Source organism: Pongo pygmaeus, chromosome 22 (genome assembly GCF_028885625.2).
Source record: "Pongo pygmaeus isolate AG05252 chromosome 22, NHGRI_mPonPyg2-v2.0_pri, whole genome shotgun sequence".
Lineage (NCBI taxonomy): Eukaryota > Metazoa > Chordata > Mammalia > Primates > Hominidae > Pongo > Pongo pygmaeus.
The window spans coordinates 28,765,751-28,790,823 of NC_072395.2; the positions used below are offsets into that span (position 1 = coordinate 28,765,751).

The following is a 25,073-nucleotide window of genomic DNA, read 5'->3' on the forward strand; positions in this document are numbered from 1 at the left end:
ACACCTGAAAGTTGTTTTGTTTTACCAGTTCTTTTTTAAAAACTCCAAATCATCCAGAAAGCTGTTGCTCCTCTTTCATCCTGTAATGAACCTGTGGAGTAACCTGGGGATATTGTTAATACTCAATTAAGATTCAGGCATCTGGAAGGAGTCTGAGAATCTGCATTTCCAATAAGACCCCAGGAGGTGATGATGATGCTGGCCTGTTGGTTGAGGTTAGAATGTGAGAGTTAGAAGACTTTGCTTCAAGTTTTCGCTTTGTCCCAATTCTGATCTTAACCTAGAGACTTAACCTCCCTGATCCTGTTCCTTATCTATAAAATGGGTGGAATCATGTTTCTTCTGCCTACCCATAGAATTGTTCTGTACTTCAAATTAAATTAAGGAGGAAAGCACTTTATAACAAGAGAATAGAAGAGAAGGTAATGTAGCAGGATATTTCGCCTTATTTCTTGAAGAGTATATTTTATACCAGTAACCTAATTTCTTTTAGAGTTTGCCCAGTTAGCCTAAAACGATGACCCCTGTTTTAAAGTTATCTTCAGTAGTTCTTTATCCTCTTTTACTCTCCTCTTTTTGTTCATTTATTCATTCATCAGACACTTATTGTGTAGCTACTGTGCACAATACATTGTGCCAGCTGCTGTGGATGCAATTGATTCTTTCCATTTACTTCTACTTTGTCTCATTCTTTCAAATACTTAGATTTATTGATTTCACTCTGTGCTCCATGTCTCCCATATCTTTTACTTCTGCCTTCAGTAGAATGTTGAAATCACTAATTTGAAGGTTGCATTCGTCTCTTTGAATCAATTGTATTTAATTCCACAAATATTTACTGATTCCCCATTACATGGCAGAATCTCTACAAAAAGAATACAGAATTGAAGAACAGTATTTTTTTTAAGAAAAAAAAGTTTATATCCTATTTGGGAAATAAGATTTTTAATAATTTTTCAATGAACTGTAGTACCAGGCAGGAGATTTTTGGTGTCATAAGAGACACTTTAAAGGAGGAAATCACAGCTGACTTGAAGGGTTTGAAAAAGACTCCTTAAAATATGGCTAAATTGTGACAGAAATAGATGAGAGGAAGAAGAGGATAGATATTACAGGTGGAACAAATTATACCTTCCCCTCTCTTTGCTTTCGTTCATGGTGAGTGACTTGGGAGAATGGTCTGGTGTAGGCAAAAAGGTCTTAAAAGTATATGAGGGAAAGCTGGAAGCTCTCATTGGAGTCACACTGTGATAGCCTTGGATGCTAGCTATGGGAGTCTGTACTTAATTTGGGGGGCATTAAGAAGTCTTTGAAAGTTAATGTTACTGTTGACCTTCCTGCCATGCAATCAAAGTCAACCTTTAATTCAACTCTGTGGAATTTAAATGTAAGTCAACTGCCGGGGTCTGGGTTCGTACAGAGCAGATTGGCAACCTCCAGGTAGTCTTTTGCCAATTTTCATCAAGGCAGCATATCATAATGGACACCATATAGTGGACTGCATGAGGACGCCTGGCTGCTAATCCTGGTTCACTAACTTGCTAGCCTTTTGACCTTAGAGAAGGCATTCATCTCTCTGAGTCTTCAGTTCTTTCTTATAATGATGGGAATAATAAACTCTGCCTGTTTTCAAAGTTTATGATGAGAGATAAATATGAAATAAAAATAAATTTTGAAAACGTAAACTTTGAAAGAGCAACAGCTCACAGGAGTATAAGGGTTTCTCCTTGAATTTTGCAGTGCGCCTCCCTGTTCTTTGGGATAAAAGATTAGAGAGGGTGATTCTTTCTGCCTCTTTTCCTCCTCTTTTAAATGAATTATTATCTTTTCACTCCATCATTCCAGGACTCAGGGCGTACTTTTTGAGAACACACCTAAAAGCTGTTTTACCAGCTCTCCTTCAAAACCCCCAAATCATCCAGAAAGCTGTTGCTCCTCTTTCATCCCGTCATGAATTTTTATTCATGTGCAGATTGTATTAACTACATTGTCATTCTGACCTTAGCTTAAGTATCACCACTTAAGATATCCACCATCACAGGGCACAGCCACAGTATCCCTCATGGAATCTCTCACCATCTTTTTATTTTCCTTATGGAATTGCCTTCTTCATTTATTTGCTTCTATATTGCATGTCTCTTTAGCCAATAAGATTTTATTAGTTCATTATGTGGCAGACACTGTCGCAGGAACTGGGAAAATGTGAGTGGGTGTGCCCTTAAAGAGACAGACACATAAATATTAATACTAATAATGATCTATTTACCTATGTGTATAAATGTCAGTAAGTAAAAAGTGCTATAAAGAAAAATAAAGCAAGCTGAAGGATTAGAGACTGAAGGTTATTATGCTTTTTTTTTTTTTTTTTTTTTTTTTGGTCAGAGGTTCAGGGCATGGTTCTCTGATTAGGTGCTATTTACTCAAAGACCAAGAGGAAGTAAGAGAGGGTGCCAAGCCTGTACCTAGAGAGAAAGTGGTCCAAGCACAGGGAATTGTGAGTGCAAAAACTTTAAGGTGGAGGCATGTGCGGTATGTTGAAAGACAAGGTAGCAGGCCAGGGTGGCTAGAGTGCAGTGAGCCAGGGGACAGCAGCAGGCAGTGAGGCCAGAGGGTTAGAGGACAGGGCCTGGGCACCATCAAATAAGCTTTGGAGTTCCTGTTAGGATCGGAGATCTTACTCAGTGTGACATGGTGAGCCTCTCCGGAGGCTTTGGGCAGAAGAGTGGTATCATCCCACTCAAGTCACGTCAGCAGCCATGTGGTGATGAGGCTATTAGGTGGCTAGGGTCAAAAAAGGGAGAACCAGCGTTATGTTGGAATGGACTCCTACCAACTCAGCAGAAGCCATGTGTGCATCTCCTCCTGAACCAAGCCCTCACGTCACTTGAAATTAGCCATGGGGAAGGTAATTCCATGTGGAAATCTGCAAATAATATAGAGGATTTCTTCTCCCTCCCTTGTCCCTTCCCCTTCTCGTCTTTCCTGCATTTCTTCCTTTCTTCTTCTTCTTCTTCCTCTTCCTCCCGTTCCTTCTTTTCTTTTTTTTACAATATTATATATACTTATTTATTATTTATAAACAAAGTTGTTGATAAACATTTACCAGCACAACTCTGAAGAGACCCTTAGAAGTGTATTAGAACCTTTTATGTAAAAGATGGTGGTGGCTTAGACTAGCATAGTAACAAACGAGGTGATAGGAAGTGGTGAGATTCTGCAAGGAATCTTCAAAGGAAGCACTGACAGGTTTTACTGAATGACTAAGAAAATGGTTGAGAAAATATTCCTCAACAAAATAGTAGAGAAAATAATGAGTCAAGCCTGGCTTCCAGGTTTTCACCTTAGTATCTAAAAGAATAGTTATCGTGGATTAAGATGGAAATGGCTTCAATAAATGAGCAGTTTGTGAAATGAGTATTAAAAACCTGATTTCACACATATAAAGACTGACATATTAAGGTGTAGCCAAGTGGAGATATTGAGTAGAGAGTTGGATATATGAGCTTAGTACTCAGGAAAGGAGTCTGGATTGGAGATATCAATTTGGGAAGTATCTGCAAAGAGAATAGTATGATTCTGTTCTCCCTAATTTAAATGGGGGCTGATTGCATATCAGAACAGAGAGGCAATGCCACCATACTTCCACTGCATCTTTTGCAGACTGCTGAGTCAGGTGTTTCTTTGATGCTTTTTATAATTTTAATATAATTTGAGCAACCAAATGAAAGTTGCCATGGATTGATTTAACCCTTACTTTTTCTCCAACTCAGTTTCATATTTATGCTTCTTGCTTCCTGGAACCAATCAGCTACAGCATCACTTCTCAAAATGTGGTCTCAGTATTGACTACATCAGATTAAATGGGTGCATTGTAAAATGTAGATTTCTGCATTCCAGTGTGAGACCTATTTAATCTTAATATTAGTCCGGGGACCCGAAAATATCCATTTTACAAAACAAATACGCATTGTCATTACTATGGAAATAACAATTTGGCCCCTCCTGTTGTAATGTTTAAATATAAAGTTTAATATCTTTTCTATGGTTTTGTAAGGATTCCCATGGCAAAAAAAAATTGTTTATATCATTGATATATTTAAACCTGCCTGTACATATTCTAGGTTGTTCAGATTAAAATACATTTAATTTCAGTCATATAGATTTCAGTCTTAGTTAAATAGTAAAACCAAATTTAATCATCCTTTTTTTTTTTTGAAGAAAGTGTAATTTTAGGGCATACTGTAGATATACTGTTCAAAACAGGAAACCTGAGTTTTCAACTGTAGGTATTGGATTGCTATGGTAATTTAAATAGCAAATATTCCTGATTTTCTCATGTTTTGGGTGACAGAATCGTGTTGCATTTCCCAGCTCTCGTGATTTAGATGGGATAGAAAAGTAATTGTGACCAAGTGTGCCTGGGGCCAGAGTATTTAATTTCCAGTGTTTCTTCGTCTTACTTGCGTCTTTCTCCACATTTGAGGTGGAAGCTGCCCTGTTATCCTGCTTAGCTAAGATGCTACAGTCAGCAAAGCTTCCCTGCTAACCTGTAATGAACGTTTAATGTGAAGGAGAAATACTTTGTGATTTTAAACTGATTGGTACTCCAGCATCATCTAAAGCATCGTGACTGATTGTGACTTTCTCTAGCAAAAATGAGCTACTCTAACCTGAGTTACCTCCTATTTAACATGCTGACAGCGGGAATTGATCTAAGGTAATTCATTGCCCCAACAAATTAGGGATTTTTTTGTCAATATTTTGACCTTTGACAAATGAGAGATAGGTAGGAGGTAAATGTCTCTTCTTTTACAAATTTGCTACTAATTAGGTTGTTTCAAAAACAAAAACAAACCAAGAAACAAATGTTACCAATCAATTTCTGCAAAGGTACAGACTTTCATTAACAATCAGGTACGAAACCAAATAGCTTGTTCTAAATAATCTGGAGGGAGTCTCTGTTCCTTGTCTTTTTAGGCATGCCATCCAGCACTTTGTAGAAAAAGTTCACCGCAGAGCAAAAGCAACTGTATTCCAGTAGCAGGAGCAATGAGCCTTCTAGTAGTACCGGGTGAAGGACCCTCCTTATATGTCCAGGAGTGGGTAGCAATTCAAATAGATTTTAGATCAAAGGTACCACTTCAAAGATGTTAGACTCACAACCTTTTCCTAGGGTTATTTTACTTTGTTCCCACAATGGGGAGATTACCCAGTGTTTCTTGCCAATCACATATCTTGATCATCATTTTTCTCATCAATGAAAAATTATTTGTAACTGTCTTGTAAATTACCAAGCTCCCATGGGTAGTTTCACAGTGCAATATTTGGAGACTTGAAGCATTTGCCACAGGTGCCCCTAGAGTATAAACTACTGATTAGGAAATGATAGATCTTAACCAATGTAGAGAGTGGATCTCTGATTAGATTTCTTTAAATCTTAGCTAACTTCTTCTAGTGTGTACATTAAAGAAAAACCAAGGTTCTGTGAAATCTCTCTACTGGAGCATTTTAAAGTAAAGTATAGGCACTAACAGAATTAATTATGGATTTTTGTTTATTTTCCCCTATGTTCTACTAGGACTACAAAAACCATAAAACTCACCAGAATCTTACATTATTTTATTCAACAAATGTAGATGTATTGCTTGATCAAGTAATGTGCTGCTTGATTTTTAACAATTTACTCAAGACTTTGTTATCAATATTTAACTAGTTTACTTCAATATTAAACAGATCAATAACCATTTGTTATTTAAACAAATGTTTAACCACAAACATACATATATGCATATGGATGTGTGTGTTTGTGTATGTATGTGTAATTGAACTGCTTATACAGCATGTAGTTTCTTAAACAAAAAAATAGATAATAGCATCTTAAAATTAAATCTTGAGACATTGGGTTATAAGTTTTAATTTTGCTTTTCTTTCTGCATCTTCATGGTCTGTAGAGGAGACTAGACTTCCCTAATGTTTTAGTTTCCAAATATTTTGCCAAGTATGAATGAACTAGGTCAACGAAGGAAAACATTCTTTCTGCAGCCTACATTAATATTCTGGTGTTTGAAAAACTGGACTAACCCATCAATCATTTTGTTAATATTTGTAGCTTCTCACAGAGTTGGAATATAACTTGTAAAACCTCATAAGTAAACATAGGTTTTTCAAATCTTTACCTCATTTTAAATTCTTTTAGTTACTGTTGTGAATAAAGAATTTCTGGATGGTTAATATCAGCTAATAAGATTAGTAAGGAATGAATTGTAAATAGAGCATATAAAATTACTTATTTTCAAATGCTTCTTAAAAACTTGAAATAGTGTCTCTAGTATTATAATTTTATACATTTGACTTTTTATGATATATTTAATGGTAACATTTAAAATAAAACTGTTTTTTAAAAGTAGCATTTTACTAGCCCAATGACAAAAAATGTTCGTAAATTGATAGATATTAAACAAATTGAATGGTGCTATTTTTTCTGTTCACTTTTGTCTCTAAAATATTTTTGGTATTTTGTAAACAGCAATAAAAATAGCAAGAGTAAAATTTGACTTCATGGAGACTTAACTGTGACTGGACCTCTTTTAATATTTTTATTAATTTTGACTCCTGTGAATTTTGATGTTTGGAAGTTATATATTTCCAAACTTAAAAAACAGACCTACAATAAATTAGATTGATTATTCCTAGTGAAGTACTTTACTAATATTATTGATATTATTGTGTAGTAGTTATTAGGGAGTCTAAGAGGAAGACTATTTTTATTATAGGGAGGATGGTTTCAACTGACAGGTTTTAAACTAAAATGTTTAAGCATTTTAGACATTCCATTTTAATAAGTATGTTTTAGTTTTAATTTTTTTAACAATAAATGTGAAATGAATGATTTGGATATAGGTTAGTTTATGGAAATTTTTGATGATGACTATATATTGATTACTTTTCATTTCAGGTTATTGATTATTAAAATGGCATTATAAAGAGAGAGCTCCAAAATAACAGTAAGTCTTCATTATTTGAAAGGCATGTTGTTTTAATATTGCACTGTAACATGCCATACCATATTTGGTGATCTGTTTTCTCTATTCTAGTTTTGTATGCTACTGTAGGGCATACAATGTGAGTAGCACCCCTAGAACTCAAAGTATATTTTTATGTGAAGCTGAAATGTTTTTAACTTGACTCAGCCAGTTAATAATTTTTGGATTTGGCAAGCTTCAGTACAGTCCTATTTTTGAGAAAAGCCAACAAAAGTATTTATCTTCTAATTCAATGTCCTTTTTTCCCTTAAAGAGATTTTTGTGTGCAAATGCTTATAAACTTATTGTTATTATAGTAACACTAACATACTCTATTTCTTTCTACTGCGCTAAAAATAATTAACATTTATGGTACATTTAAACTTTTGTCAGTCAGAAGATCTAGTTATTAAACCAAATGAAATAGGTATAGCAATACCTTCTTTATTGGAGTTAGATTATCTCTGAAAGTAATACACACTTACATCAGATGTTATATAGTACCATTGCTACCTCAAAACCACACATCCTAATATGTTTATTGTTTATAATAAAAATTTTAAATCAGTCATACATTTTCTTCTGAAATGCATACATAGCATATACAATGGACTGGTGGAAATACTGTACTATTTCTCATTACTTATTAGAATAATTTAAAATATTGGTTTTGGCTAAACGACTAATCAGCATTTTAGTGGAACAGATTTACAGTCTTTCCTGACAGTAAAATATACTTTTTGTATATAACATTTCTTACCCAAAGACAGTTGGCACAGTAGTAAACTTAATAATCACCTTCAGAAATAAAACATGGAGAAACAATGTTAAATTAAAAACAACTGGCAACTTTAGATATACATATATGCATGTGTGTATGTTAATATGTGTATATTATACACACAGAGTTTATACAGGCATATAATAATATACCATTATGTATTATATATATAACATAGACATATAATATATATTTAAATAAATTATATAAGTATATATGTAAATTATATAAATACATATAAATATGTAAACATAATTATATAGATATGTAATTATAAAGGCAATAGAATCTAAAACTCAAAACAGACACATATAAAGAGAAAGTTACTAATCATTTCCTCCTGTCATCCTGAGGCAGCCAATGTCAGAGTGTGGTGTGTGTTTCTCTACCTCCCTCATGAGCTTCTCAAAGCACAGATGCACATTTGTACATCTCTTTTGTTAGAAAGAGAGATGTGGTTTTGTTTCTGTGGTTTGTTTTTATACAGAAACTATCAAACACATTGCTCTTCATTTTGTTTTTTATAGATACCCCTTCAAATTAATATACGGAATATTCCATATTAAGGCACGCTATTTTTAATTTAAGGAAATAAAAATCTGGATATTCATTGTCTTTCTTTTATCATAGCTGTAGTAAAAAGTACCAATATTGTCATGGACTGCAAATCTCAGGGATATTTTAACTCCAGATCTGATAATCACATGAAAATGACTCTGATGTCTATGGGAAAGCAGGAAACCAAGATTTACAAAGTGAATTGCAACTTGGTAGACACTGTTCTTTTACTGATCTATTCATTATCTAGTGCTATCTATCTCCAAAAATACCTGATCCCCATGGTAGAATACATGCTTCACTATGATATAATGGTTGTAGTTTTCAGACACCATATTTGGTGAAAAAAATCACATTATAAAACCGTATGTCAGTAGAAAGGAATGAGTTAGGGAATAGATTTGCTAAGCTTCTACCAATGGTATAAAGGCGGATGCAGGATTTCTTTAGATTAAGACTAGGTATAACGAAGAGAGCAAAAATAAGTTAAGCCATGGATTAATCCAAGTGAATACAATTCAAGGAAAATAAACATGATACAATCATATTTAAGAGTAAATAATATTCCTCAATGAAAATATTATAGCAATTTTGCTTAGAATGGCATAGGTCATCAGAAAGCTATATATATATGTATTATATATTGTATACACTCATCTATTACATATTTAACATGTATTACACACATATTAATGTCTATTATATACTCATATTTCACATAGTATACTGATATAGTATATCCACCATACTGTTAGGTGCATCTGACTTTTTCCATCTTAAATTTTGCATGCACAAAGTATATTTCTTGTACAAAATTTAAATCCTAACAATAATATAGCAAAGGTAGATCATGCTTTTGAGAAGCTTTTTGAATTAACAAGTGTTTAAAAGTCTTTGTATATATGTCTGTTACATGTGTGTGGTACGTGTGTGTGTGTGTGTGTGTGGTTAGCATTGAGCCTAAGTTCCAAGCAAACAGTGTGGGTCAGGCAGATTTAGTTCAGCTGAAACATAAGGAGAAAATTGACAAGAATGATTCAATTCAATCTATCAACATTGATTAAATGCTTACTATACACCAGGTACTCTTCTAAACGTTCAGGTTATAGTAGTGATCACAAAAAGTCCCAAGCAAACATGGTTCTTATATTCTATAGGTGGTGCTGGGGGCACATGGAGAGGAGGAAGACATTAAGCCACAAACCAAACAAATAAAAAGCATCATACTGTTTTTGACAGTGTCAAATAGTGCAAAGAAAAATAAAGTTGGTTGGGTGTCTATGGGGAGTGTTTCTTCTATTTTTGGTTGCAGATGATTTTTTTGCAGTTGGTAGCATCTGAGAAGAGACCTGCGAGAAGTGAAGTATGCTACCAGGCATAGCCCAGGAAAGGGCACCCCGAGGCAGGGAAAAGAGCCAGTGAGGTTTTCAAGGAGAGCAGAGTGTGGCATATTTGAGCTATACCAAAGACAATAAGATGGTGAAATAGTTCCATGAAAGGCCTTGTTGGCCATATCAACAATATTGGATTGTTTTTCCTAAGTCAATTGGGAAGCCCTTGGAGGCTTTTGATCAGTGAAGTCTCAGTTCATATCATATATAAGTGAATATGTATGTTTTAAGAGTTCACTCTGTGGCTGGGCGTGATGGCTCACACCTGTTATCCCAGTACTTTGCGAGGCCAGGTGGGCGGATCATGAGGTCAAGGGATTGAGACCATCCTGGCCAACGTGGCGAAACCCCATCTCTACTAAAAATACACAAATTAGCCGGGCGTGGTGGCCCACACCTGTTATCTCAGTTACTTGGGAGACTGAGGCAGGAGAATCACTTAAACCTGGGAGGCGGACATTGCAGTGAGCTGAGATCACACCACTGCACTCCCGCCTGGTGACAGAGCAAGACTGTGTCTCAAAAAAAAAAGAGTTCTCTCTGCTACATAAAAACTAGCCTGAGAGGAAACTGGGAAATTGGTTCAACGCTTATGGCAGTACTTTGGAAGAGTGAATTTGTAGACACTAGGTGCTTCAAAACAGAATGATATTAATAACATAATATTTGATTTATAATTTATCTAATTCTCACAACAGAATAGAATAATATGTGTAGAGCTTTAAAGCAATACTAGCATACAGTAAGTTCCATGGAAATTCTAACTATTAACTTTATCCTCTTTATCATCATAATCACCATCATCATTATCCAAATGCTTAATAGATGCTCTTGGGAAAAAGGTAGTCTTAAATAATGTTACAAATATGACCCTCTTTTCCTCACTAAAGTCAAACATAAGTTTAAGGATTTGAGGATGTGCTCTACTACAGAGTTGTTTAAGAATTTTACATTAACATCCAATGCTTTTTTCATCCTTAAGCTGTTGCATCAGTTATTGAGTTATAATTAAACCTAATTTAAAAAAAAACAGCTAAACTAAATTGGCATTATTTGTATTTACATTTTAAAAATTAAATCCTAATCAAACTTTTCCTCTTCATTTGTATGAAAATTTTGTCTCCAAATGTGTACATTTATTTTCAGCTGACTTTTCCCAGCCTGTTACTCTTAGATAGAAATGTCTTCTCTGTGCTATTGTTTTTATATGATTTTTTTCAATGCTCAACCCTACTTGATATACATACATATACACAACCATGTACAACATTCACTGTACTCTTTGAAATTCATGGCTTAGCACATGAAAAGTAGCATATTAAACTTTAAAATAATACAAATATATTTGGTTATGCTTGAAAAATATAAACGTTTGCAAAAAATATCACTAGCCGCACATGCATATATTCATATAAAATAATGTATATTAATAAAAACTTATACAGGCAATGATACAATCATTAAGTGTTAGCTTGGAAGTAGATGGTATCAGAAAATTAGAAAATAGTTCTTGTGCAAGTTATTCTTCTACTAATTGGTTCTTAGTTTCCTGAGGACTGCTTTCTTAAAAACAGATTTACATGGTATGCAAATCAGTTTTGTGTAGTGTTTTTGTTTTGTGGTTACTATTATTTTGCTTGTTTTATGTGTGTATTTTTTAAAGTCTGGCAGAATGATAAATGGTGCTAGTTTTAACTTGAGCTTCAAATACTGATTGATATTTTTAAACATACACCTTTGATACAATAACAAAACAAATAAAAACAGAGCGTTAAGTCAAATGAAGAAACTAGTACAGATAAAATGTTCTAGTTTTCTGATCTATGCCTGGCAAATAAATGTATGTACTTAGGAAAATTTGGTGTGTTTTCCTATGTGATACATAAACTGGATAATTTTAATATATTCCCCATTTTGGACATTATATTAGAGTGAGAAAAACAGAAAATATATTTAAAATCATAAAAAGTATGAGTAAAGTTATGAAATTAAAATAACTCCATGAGTATTTTTTAAGAAAATATTTTCAATTTAGTGATAAATGAATTTGTATATGTAAGGCCAAATCCAAAATAGTCTAAAGCTAAGATTCAGGCCTGTCTCAGCTAAATTACATAAAATCAAATGATAAAAGTTGACACTTAACTCATCTTGGATTTTGGATGTAAAACATATGTTGCTGATGTTAGTTTGACATGTGTCAAACACCTTCAAAATGTATGTATGAATATTTATATTCTTCATACATACATGTTTATGGGATAAGATTGAAATTAAATAACATTCTTAAAAAATTAATGTGACAATATCCAAACAGAATTGAGATCTCAGACACAAAACATCTGTGTTTAGGCCTATTTGCCATTGACCTATTACTAAAGGACTTCTGAAAAATGTCCTCACAGAAGGCTGTTTGGCCTTTCATCCTGTTCCAAAGTGGGTGAGCATAGCTCAGCTGATGTCTACAAACTGTCAGATTGTATGAGCAGAGATTGTGTTTTTCCTTCTAACAGTGTAAGTTGCCATTGTTTAATCTTTTGATGTGGCTCTGGAAGAGAATATGGTCATTGGTACTCACTCTAGGGAAGAAAAAGAGCAGTTGCAGATGGAGGGAGGAGGATGCAGATTGAAGGACATAAAATAGTGGCAAAATACAGTGTTCCCTCTCCAGAGGTGAAGACCTGAGTCCCAGCTGGGAGACATGTATCAGTTTCTGTGCCTGGGAACATCACATCTTTGGCACCTATCTTGTGCTCAGTGTAAGTCCAGCATTAAGATATACGTATTTTTCCTACTCCATAGCATCTAAATGGAAACCAATCACATCATTATGGATAACAAAGAAGCCAAATTAAAAAACAAAAATAAAATCCTGCCTTTATTAGACTAATTGAGAGGCCCCAGGTTTTCACCATGCATGGTTGCTTTAGAACCTAACTCCCCAGCAAGATGTGGCTCCATTCTGCTAGGAAGCAGTCTAGAGCAGCACTATGCAAAGTGGGGTCCATGGGCCAGGCCCTTCTGAGAACAGTTTCATACCCGTTAGAAAACACAGAAGTACAAAAATAGAGAGTAAGCATTTAGAAAATTTTATAGAAAATCAACCCAACATTTGTGTCTATTGATTCAAATAATAAAATATGAATGTTTTAATGTCAGTTTTTACATTTAATTTCTCTAGTTATCCACTTTTACTGTAAATTATAAAACATTAGTTCATGATTTAGGAAAAAAATAGTCTGGCTTAGACCACAGTTAGTTTGAGAAGCACTGGGGTAGCACTTTTAGAGTTTCAACACAGATCAATATCAGACAAAGTGTGATCAATGGCAAAAGTATTTTCAATCCCTTGAAACATCAAGGCAACAATGAGGTTGCGTAATTACATCCCTAAAGAAATTCACATCTTTATTAATAAGCTTTGTCCTCTCTCTTTTCTTAAGTATTTATGTAAAAACATTCTGAATGCAAAAAGTCATATTTAAACACTAAATAGAATATCAGTAGAATTGCATTTATATGTGTTAAAATCCTATTATCATTTTACTATAAACTTCTCTCCTTGCTGTTATTGCTTAACTTCTATAGGGCATTTGTATGTGGTCCTCTTAAAACATTTACTGGGAAGAAACTTAATAAAAATAAATTTATCAATCCAAGATGTGATTTCTCATGAGAATCTTGAATATCTGCATTTAGAAATTATATATATGGTCATTTATAGAAAAAAAGGAAAGATCTCCTTAAAAACTGGAATAAGAAAATGATTTATATAGTCATGCTAACAAAATATCTTATTTTAGCAACCACCTGTCTATCACTCTTACCAGTGAAAATTGTTCATAAAATAGCTGCTCCTTATAGCAAGGGGTAAGAGATATGCGAACAAGACTGCTTTTAATCTTGAAAAGAATGCAAAACACAATTTAAACATAGACATCAAAAGAGAAAAACTGTTCTCCAATTTGTCACCAAGTCATTGCTCCCTATATTAAGTCCAGCAATTCACGAAACCCTCACTCAAAGTCATTGTTTGCAGTGCCCTATAGCAAGCTGGAAGTGTCTTTATATGTATTATTAAATTGCCGTTACTGCCATCTAGTGGGAAGAAATACTCCCTGTCACTATGTCAGGGATTGTACATAAAGCCCTAAAGTTCTAAGTGTAAAGGGAAAGCCACAGTTTGTGTGAATCGCAGAGAGCAAAATGGCAAACTGAAGACACAATCTCATGACAATAGAGACGTAATAGACATCTTTTCACCGAATAAGTTAAAGAGGTATGTGGGACGAAAAGAAAGGGTGTGGGGAATGCATGCATTCACGAGAATTCATTTTGTGTACACCCAAAATTACATCTAAAGTATTATTTCTTATTGAACATAGGTTACCTGAACCAGGACATTTTATTACATGTAGACTTATTTTGTCTTTACCTTTTGAATGTAGATGGATTGTTTTGCATATGCTTATTAAGTCTTAAAAATGAAGACAGCTTAAATCTGTTCTTAAAAGGTAAGATTCATAGGAAACACTGTAACGTGGGAATCTTGTTACTATGCAGATTCAGACTCCCCGGGGGTCTGCATTTCTAGCAGCTCTTAGGTGATACCATGCTCCTGTTTATAGTCAGACCATACTTTAGGCAGTTACAGGCTTCCAGTAGGTTACCAAAGGGAAGGAGTCCACAAATGAAGCAAACTCCCCTACAGTATATTTCACCGCTTGTTGTCTTGTTATAATGTAACAGACTAGTTCATTCAATGGCCTATACAGTCAAATTGCCAAATTCATTTCTTGAGTTTGTTGCTTAACTATGTAGGTAACCTTGGACAAGATATTTCACATCTCTATGACTTCGTTTCATCATCTGTGAAATAAAATAAATCATAACTAAATATACATATATAAATAGACATACATACATAACTATCTCATGGTTCTTATGGGAAATAAATGAGCTAAAATCTCAGGATGAGCCATATGAAATTGCCCTCTTTATAGATTAAAAATAAACATCCGCAATTTTATATAGTTAAAACTAAGTATGTAAATTATTTGGTATAACATGTAGCACCTAGTGAACAATAAATGTTAGCATCTGCAACAATTGTCACTGGGTAAATTTATAGACACATGAATATATCACACCCTAAAAAGTTTCTTTCGGTGAAGAGAATTTTGACATCAAATACACATTATGCAGTAGCACATATAAACCACGAGGACATAAAAAAATCAAAGACTCTGGATAAAATTCATAATATGATAAGCCTGTTCTGGGGAAAATAGGCCATGAAAGTATCTATTGTTTTCTAAATTATTAGAGCAAGCATACTTCGTGTTTTTGAATTCTTTGTCATTCTTATGCTGTAAACATTTTTACATGATTTCAAGCTATGTTACATTCCTTAGTTGTATGGTGAATCATAAAATGTGTGATAAATTATTTATATTTATAAAGTTTTGCCTCAAATAATAATATTTAGCACTGTGCTTTGATGAAGGGACATTCATTTGTATGAAAAGCAGTTCTGCTTCTTTTGAGTACATTTAGTCACTTTTCTTCAATGAATAGATATTTCCTAATTTTGACCCTCAGGTTTTAAACTTTGCTTGAAGTGTACTAATTTTTGCTCTCGTAAAGTATTGTTGGCGAACTACAGAGAAGCATGTAACATACTATAAAACTATAAACTTTTAAATTATGAGTTAGAATCAGGTTGGTATTAATTTAAATTGATGTTAATGGTTACATATACAGGCTATCAACTGAGATATATTGTAATTCTTTCTAAGTCCTTCTTTTTCTAAAATTTGAAATCTTTTCAACCTTTCGATGTATATGAAATGTTTGTTATAAACCTGTTTTATAATGAAAGTAATTTTTATTACCATGTAGTTTATAGACTAAACTTGTAAGTTTCAAGGTTAGTGGAGGAAAGAATTTAAGCCAGTATAATCTATTCCACATGGGCAACATAGTACCTTTAAGGAATAAAATTATTAGATTATATTTATTGAATGATGAAACTCAAGGTGGTGTTATATAAAGGGATGAAGGAATTACTGAATTCTCTTTTTTTTGTTTTTTGAGATGGAGTCTCGCTCTGTGGCCCAGGCTGGAGTGCAGTGGACCTATCTTGGCTCACTGCAACCCCCGCCTCCTGGGTTCAAGTGATTCTCCTGCCTCAGCCTCTCGTGTAGCTGGGATTACAGGTGCCCACCACCATGCCTGGCTAATTTTTGTTAAATTCTCTTTTCCAAAGATGCAATACTGTTATTCTGTTGCAGCAACAAAAACTGGGTATACACACAAAATAATTGAAAACATGATATTTATACATCTAGGCTCATGTCAGCATTATTCACAACAGGCAAAAGATGGAAGCAATCCAGATGTTCATTGGAAAAATAAAATATGGTGTGTACAGACACTGGAATATTATTCAGCTGTAAAAAGGCATGATATTCTGATACCTGCTATGGCATAAATGATCATTGAGAACATTATGCTAAGTAATATAAGTCAGACACACGAAAACACATGTTTTGTGATTTTAATTATATAAGGAATCTAGGATAATTAAATACATAAAAGCACAAAGTAGATCAGTGGCTACCAGGGACTGAGAAGAGGAGGAAATGAGGAGTTAATATTTAATAGGTACAGAGTCTCAGCGTGAGATGATGAAAAAGTTCTATAGTTGTACTGGTGATGGCTGCACTTTACACTTAAAATGACTAAAATGATACATTCTATACTGTTGTGTATATTCATTTTAGTACAATAAGAATAATTTATAAAAGACGCTAACGAGCTCCTAGTCATCATATGACATAAAGGTGTCTTTTAGGAACCATGAAATTAATTTAAAAAAAAAAGTCTACTCTCATACCTACACAGCTATTTTCCGTCTGTTATGATAAGAAATAGGAGTTAAGGTTATTAACAAAAATAATTTGGAAAGCAAGACAGGAGATCAACTATTTGCATCACTTTAGGAGAAGTTAATTAACACTCAATGTCTGTCTTAGTCTTTTCAGGCTGCTAAAACAAAACACCGTAAATTGTCTGGTGAGGGCCTACATTCTGGTTCATAGATGGCATCTTTTTGCTGTGTTCTCACATTGGTGGAAAGGAAGAACTCTAGTTTCCTCAGTTCCTTATAAGGGCACCAATCTTATTCACGAGGGCTTCATCCTCGAAATAATCACGCCCTCAAAACCCCCACCTTCTGATAGTCTAATACCATCAAGTGAGGGGTTAGGTTTCAACATAAGAATTTGGTGGTGGTGGGGTTGCGGGGAGAGGGAAACAAACATTCAGACCATATCAATGCCTTATTTTTCTCTTTATAAAGCTGGCCATTGTGAGAATTAACAGGAGAATTAAAGGCATCTGTCATCATCCCAGACACATAGTAAGTTCTTAATATGGGTGTTTATTATTATTTTTTCTGATGTTGTTATTGCTTGAACTTTCAAGATGTAGTGACAAAAGTTTTATATAAATAACAAGAAATTCAACTAAACACTGTATTGTGCATCCTATAAACATGTAGAATATGGAGGCACAAAAACGAGCTTCAGGACCAAAATACAAATATGTTCAAATAGTTTAGACTCAAGTGTCAATGCTAGATGGTCAGTCCTGCACTCTGCCTCCCTACTATTATCAGAGAAGTGAAAAATAATAATCTGTTTTTTTCTTTCTTTTCTTTTCTTTTTTTTTGAGATGGACTTTTGCTTTTGTTGCCCAGGCTGGAGGGCAACGGTGTAATCTCGACTCACCACAACCTCCATCTCCGAGGTTCAAGCGATTCTCCTGCCTTAGCCTGCCAAGTAGCTGGGATTACAGGCACGCACCACCATGCCCAGCTCATTTTGTATTTTTAGTATAGATGGGGTTTCTCCATGTTGGTCAGGCTGGTCTCAAACTCCCGACCTCAAGTGATCCACCCACCCCAGTCTCCCAAAGTGCTGAGATTACAGACGTAAGCCACCACGCCCGGCCTCCAAGAATAATAATAATCTTACCAACTATTCTATATAGGCATTTTTGGCTCACTGAGCACTGTCATATGTAACTTCATTACACCTTCACATCAACCCCACCAAAATATACATAACAATAGGCTATCTTTAAAATTCCCGACTGAAACAAAAATTGTGACCAGTAAATTACAAAGTTAATAAGAGACACAGTCAAGGTTGAACACCAGATCTTCTGACTCTAAGTCAAACTGTCTCTTTATTCCCTGTTGTGTATCATAGGTTGCTGTAGACCAAGTATTGAAAATCCAGTGTTTTCTTCATTTTGCATTCTTAGTTTATGGGATTATTCAGAAAAAATTATGAGAGAGAATACATTAATTCAAAATCTACAGATTTTTTAAGACACAGATTTTTGGGCATCAGTGTTCAAATCAATAGAAAGTCTTGCTTCCCTTCAGCTGCCTTTATTTTGACAATTTTAAGGGGCAGGTACACTAAATTTCTGCTGATTAGATGGAATGAATCTTATCCTTAAATCATAAGAGTGTTAATGAATCTGGTAGCAAAAGTTGATTGCAAACTTCTTACAATGACACCATGGGACAACAACTGTGTTAACACAATTTTGAATATCTCATTAAACATTTTTTCTCTGCATATATATTTTTCTTTTTTTTTCTTTTTTTTTTTTTTTTTTTTTGAGACAGTCTTGCTCTGTCACCCAGGCTGAGCGCAGTGGCACAATCTGAGCTCACTGAAAGCTCCGCCTCCCGGATTCACGCCATTCTCCAGCCTCAGCCTCCCGAGTAGCTGGGACTACAGGCGCCCGTCACCACACCCGGCTAATTTTTTGTGTTTTTTAGTAGAGACGGGGTTTCACCGTGTTAGCCAAGATGGTCTTGATCTCCTGACCTCGTGATCTACCTGCCTCGGCCTCCCAAAGTGCTGGGATTACAGGCGTGAGCCACCGCGGCCGGCCTTCTTCATACAAATTTGTTCATGTAATATTTCATTGCCTGCGTATCTTCCTATTACAGGTTGCTTAAACTTTGGTAGATTCTCTTTTGTTTCTGTTCACCAAGGTTTTGCTAGACCAAGCTACAGGCAGATTTTTACCATTAACAGCTCCTTCTAAAGTTATTCACGTTTGGTCAGTACTCTGGGTTGAAATTCCAACCATCAGTAAGTACTCTTTCACTTTGAAAAACAAGCTAGTTTGACTTTATTTGGAAACATATAACTGGATTGCTGTGCTGGATGCTAGTGAGCAATGGTTTAAGGACCCCGTTTCTTGTAGGAAAGTTTATTATATTTTGTTTTCATACACTTTATAGGGTTGGAATTTTTTGCACCATTGGTATATAGACAACATGTCATTTGTTTTAGTTGCTACATGACACCTTAAAGTTTATTTTTTCTCCAAAGGAAATGGCAACTGTATTCTTTAAAAACACCTGTGTAAAAATAAAATAACTAAACTTGCTTTTAGAGTATTCTATATTCCAGATGGATAATGCAGAAAAAAAAAAAGATGCATGTGTACAGCAAAACTTGTTTTACGAAACAACTCCAGGGGCCAGGAAAATTAGTTGCCTAAGAAAGATGTATAGTTAACTGAAAATTGAACACAGACTGTCTTTGAAATTTAGAAGACATTTAAAGCTTCCATTTAACTTATCAGTGGTCTCCATGTCTGTATAGTTGATGCCAGAAAGAGAGAATAAAAGATTACCTAGAGAAACGGACTTTAGGTAAGATTTTAAGATATGAAACATATGAACAAAATTTAGTTTTCCAGATTATTTGTATAAAATACTGCCAGATAATTTGCTAATTATATGGTACTAGGGACAATAACAAGGATTAATGAAAATGTTCTAACTTAACGGATTTTTAAATAATATTTTTCTTACACAAATAATAAAGATTTATTGTAAAAAATAGAAAATATAGATAAGAGGGAAATTATTCATAATTTCTGCTTTTTAATATAAACTATGCACATTTCAGTATATCAACATCCATAGATTTTTCTATGCATATATACACTATTGCATACATGAATTAGTCCATATTGTACACAGTCTTTTAAAATTCACACCTTTAACATAAATATTGAAACTACCTTTTTCATGTCATAATAGTTTTTGAGAAATTGAGTATCATTTTGAAATAAAAGCAATGTCCTTACTGTGGAAAAGCATAGCTCCTCCCTGTTGATTTTCACAAAAATGTATGTTTGGAAATTATAGAAAACAACATTCTATCATAGTGTTGTTTTCCTAGCAACACCACATAAGCTCCTGGTGTACAATCTAGGCACTTGTGGGTGTAACCTTTGAGCATGGCTTCATGTGTTTAAGCCTTAGGGCCTCGAGCACATCCTAGAACAAGTATGGACAGATGACACTGGGTATGCTAAGGAGCTGAGACCATGGTGAGGTGTAGAATGTAGAAGGGCTCAGGAGTAGGTCTGGCTCAGAAGTCAGTGTATGGGGTCTAGGAAGCGGCTCAATGTAGGAAGGATGTCTTTGAACAAAAAGGTCAAAAATTGGAGAAACACGAATTCTCTGAATAAGCACGCATCCATAAACTTTAGGATAACAAAAGGCCAGGCTGCAAGAGACTGCGAAATGGATATGGCTCACAATAATCAATTAAAAAATCTTTGACATACATTAATTCCACTAATATTTATTAAGCATAGGATAGTTTTATACACCATTCCCAGCTTAAAACAGCGTATAACATACACAGTATGGTGAGATGATTGTTAAGTAATAAAAGGCAATATGTAATTCATATGGTCCAAGAATAAGTGCTATAGGGATTTGTTTATTGGATGGTTTGCTTCTGACTTTTGCGAAGTAGAAATTCATAATGATAATAGCAGCCTATATTGACAAGTATTTTATAGGCTTTATTTTTATGCTCACAACAACATGCACATAAATTATTATTTTCAGGAAGACAGTGCCTATGGTGGTTACAGTCTTGGAGCCAGACTGTCTGAGTTTGAATCTCAGCCACTGACTTTGTGGCTTTTGGCAATTTATTTAACTCTCTATTTTTCAGTTTTCTCATCTATAGAAAAGAAATAATGGTAGCATCTATTTCATTTAGTTATTGTAAATACTAAATGTGTTTATATATAATACTTATGAAGAGCTCTACAAATGTTAGTTATTGTTATTAATTTTATCTTTGTGGTATAGAAATGAAGGTTTGGATAATTAAGGTAATATCCCTCAGTTACGCAGGTAGTAAATGATGGAGCCAAGGGTGAATACAGCTCTCTCTTACCTGAACCTGAGTTCTGAATGTAGCCACTTTGATGTTTCAAACTTTAAGCATGACAAGAGTGAGTCAAAGATAGTTTGGATTTTGATTATGGATGACTGGAATCATTAGTGAAACAGGGAAGCGACTAGGAGAGGTTGTTTTTATTGCTATTGTTGGATAAAGGAAAGGTCAGATTTAAGATGTCTTGAATTGGAACTGGTGAGGAGGCATTCAGGGTGAAATATGTAGCTGTGAGATAGAAATCCTGGACCAGAACTCTGTAGCGAGTTGGAGTGGAAGCTGAGATTAGGGCAGTATCTATGTACTGAGATTAGGGCAGTATAATAAGATTGGCAGGGAGATAATATTTTAAAAAGCAACATATATAAAAAGAAGGACTACCTCCAGAAGTCATTGCATTATTAACCACAGGGAAGAGAAGCTATTAAAGAACTCAGAAGTAGAATTGATAGGGTCCAACCAGAGTCAGTGATAGCCTGTCAGCATGGAAGATGAAGTCCAAGAACTCCACTAACAACAGGGTGGAACTCTCAACTATGTGAGTAGAGAGGAAAGGTTTTTCTATTTTTTTGATCATTAAATTGCTTATTGAGGTACAGGCCCCAGGTGTTATGAAGAATATGACTTAGTTCATTTGGGGCACAGAAAGTACTGGGGGAGGCACTACTTTTAGAGCACTCAAATATGCCACGATTTCATTTCATTTTGCTTTCTCCAGGTCTGTGATAGTTTTTACTTAGGCATCGATATCATTTTCAATTTGGATCATTTCAAAAGAAAGAGAAGGACTTCTATGTGTGTGTGTTATATGTTTTTTGGCTTTTCTTAGTCAAGTATTTCCAAGGATATTCTACCATTAGTTCTTTTTTATTTCCTGTTTTTGTTTATTTATTAAATACACCAGACAATTTATCTTTCCCAGAAATTTTAATTTTTGTTCCTATGTGGAAAGAGCTGGGAAATAGAGGTTTATTTTTTTCATATTTAGATTGACATTAAAGGTATGACAGATTCTGTTTGGGGAGCAATTTTATAATAAATAAAACTAAATTGTGCTCCTAGAAGTTCATAGTGCTGATCAAATGACATTTATATGTTGGTCTTTCTCTAAAAATTTGTTAAAGAAAATAATAAATATTCTAATAAAATTAATTCTACTTCCAATTAAAGTCTAGAAATAAATCCACTATGATTATTTTGTCAGCTTTAGCTGAGGAATAACAAAATGAAATAGGATAATTAGCTGGAGCATGGAATTTCTGAAATAGAGGAGAGTAAACTACAGTTTTGAAGAGAAATATCTAAATCTGAATCACAAAAAGAAGCAAAAAAGTTGCTGGAAGTTCTGTTCTAAGCAACTATTAATTTTTTTGTAGTTGCTCTGCTGATTTCTAGGGTATTTCTCTATAGCTAATACTTAGAAAGATACTTCCTTATTGATATGTGTTTCCTAAAGGCATCATTGGAAGTTGCTTCCTATTTGTCTGATGGGTTCAGGTTGGTATGTTGAGTCCAGTGATGCTTGAATTCAGGGACCTAAAGTTCAAGGCAGACTTTAGGTCCCCAAGATTAGAAATGGATTATCTGTTTGTGTAGTCTGGAATTTTATATTTCAAGTTGTATTTTAAAATGAATTCCTCTGTTGCATTATATGACTTTTGACTCTTGGATCATTCAAAAGTCTGTCATCGTCTTGGTCCTTTGTGTCAATTTGTTTGGTTATAGGATTTCACAAAACATGGAGTAGCTATGCTGTACAATTGAGATTTTTCATTTATTCTACATCTTTCCTCAGCTAGCACATGATTATGTGATTGGTTCAATAGTAGGTCCTCACCAAGACTCTTTACATTTTATGTTGCCTCCGCTAGTGTCATATCAATGTGGCTTTAGTATCAGCCAAATTCAGCTCCAGGATTTTGTTGCTGAAAACTTAAATTTAGAATCACATGGTGTATATTTAAAGGAGCTCTTAGATTCTCCTTTTAAGGAAAGATGTCTGAAAATTTTAAACATAGGTGTCTGTCATTGTTATGATATGTTTTGGAATTTATACTATGGCTGAAAATATCATTAAATATTGGATTGGTATGATAGCAGTATTGTCACATCTTTAGATCTTTTTTGGTTATATATATATATTTATATAGGTTATATATATATATATTTATATAGGTTATATACATATGTGTATTTTTGGGGACATCTTGAGTTCTGGGACAGCCTGCCTTGGTGAAAAGAGCCCCAATTTTGGTGTCAGACTGAGTGTGAATGTAGGCTGCATTCAGTTCTATATCTGTTATTTTCCAACAGTAGACACTTTAGTAACTCATTTTCTCTGAGCCTCAGTTTCTCAACTAAAAGTGGGGGTGCTACATTGTCAGGCTGCTAAAAGTTTCCAGTGAGGAAATGCTAGGAAAACCATCATAGTATTTAGTAGAGTGGAATCGTAATAAATACCAGCTGTCTCTCTTCTCTCCGCCTTATTCCAAATTATGTACACCAGGATGATTTTTAATGCAAATGAATACCAAATTTTAGCTGTCATCCAATTCATCCATGATCATTCAGTCCCTGTTTAGTTCATAGAATCATAACAGCTTGGACTTGAAAGTGACTTAAATAGCATCTAGTCTAATCTGTCACCTAAAAGGCATGGAGTCTTCCAGATTATGGTTGAATATTTCCCATACTGAGAACTCTACTTCACAAAGCAACCCACTATAATTTTTAAACTTGATCTTCAATAATAGCTTAAAATCAGTTCCTATAATTAGTCAAAACCTTTTGCATATCTAAAACCATCTATATTACCATGGCTTAAATATTCACATGTGAAGACTTCCCACTATCTTCTGTTGTGCCTCATGTGATAAATTTTTCAGATCCTTCACTACTCTACTAATTTTCACTTTTAAAGTAGTGTGTTTTAAAATAAGTTGGACATATTTCCCTATAAAATACTATTGTTTCTTGCTTTCCTAATTCTAATAAAGGCATTCGCCTTCTGCTGCCACACAAGGAAGTACAGTAGAATGTACCCTTGCCAATGTTTCTTCTTTACATCTTTTGAATTAAAGTCCATAACTTGGATATAATATTATGCTTTATATTAATAAGGTGAACAGAAAAGAACGTGGAAAACACCCCCATTCATGCTTTCACAATTGTATATTATGTACTAGCATTTTAGAAGGCACATTAAAATAGTCAAGAATTCATTTCAGCATTCAGCAGTTCATGAATCCAGCAGCTCCAGACCACGAGCTGTTCAGGGCTCTGACAAAGGGGTTGGGGGAAGACTTTTATAGGGTGAATGTAGAAGCAAGGCAAATAAAATATTTGATTGGTTAAAGTGGAGCAGTAGCCTTATTTGGATCATTCCAGTGGGAATCCCTAGTCAGAGGTATGATTGACCTAAAATATGACCATTTACACTGAGTGGGGTTTTGACTTGCTTACATAGGAATCAAGGGTGCTGGAGCCACCTCACCCTGCTGGCCTCCCAGTTAATTTTTTAACAAGAGAAAACAAAATGAAAAGATATTACTTTTGCTAAAGAACAAAATGTCTAGTTGGGAAACCAAGAAAAGAAAAATAACACAATATTATCTTCTCTAATATAGTGCTTCTCAAACTACTTGTGGTGAAGGAAAGTTTAAAAAGAAATTTTAATATCTGTACAGACTAATACTTTTGGAAAATACAAAAAAATGAATTACTAGAAAAAGTGATGTTTAAGATACAAATCTCTATTTGTTGTTTTAATCCACAAATTATTACTTTTTTCTTATTTTAAGTTTAGAATCTTGAAAAATCTTCTAAATTCTTAATTTGTATACTTACTTTGTCCCAGATAGGTAATGAAGAGTTTGCTGAGAGGCACCATTCTCAGCTCACACTCAGGGTAACACTGTATTAGTGCACATAAAAATAAGGTACAACTGAATAAAAAAAGAAGGAACTTGTAGATGCTAGAGATACAACAGTGAACAGACCAAAGGTCCCAGAGTAGAGAATG

At 34.3% G+C, this 25,073-nt stretch overlaps 1 protein-coding gene across 6 annotated transcripts in view; it reads left to right on the forward strand.

Moving 5' to 3' along the window:
• The window catches only part of LOC134738946 (uncharacterized), a 419,251-nt gene that overhangs the window by 126,920 nt on the left and 267,258 nt on the right, over window positions 1–25,073 (forward strand). Inside the window, exon 1 of one of the 6 annotated variants that reach the window (XR_010125239.1) lies at window positions 17,143–17,175. The exons of the other annotated variants lie outside the window; for them this stretch is intronic. The gene's annotated coding sequence lies outside the window, so the exon portion shown is untranslated. Of the gene's footprint in view, window positions 1–17,142; window positions 17,176–25,073 lie in introns of those variants that run through there. 6 annotated transcript variants of the gene reach the window in all.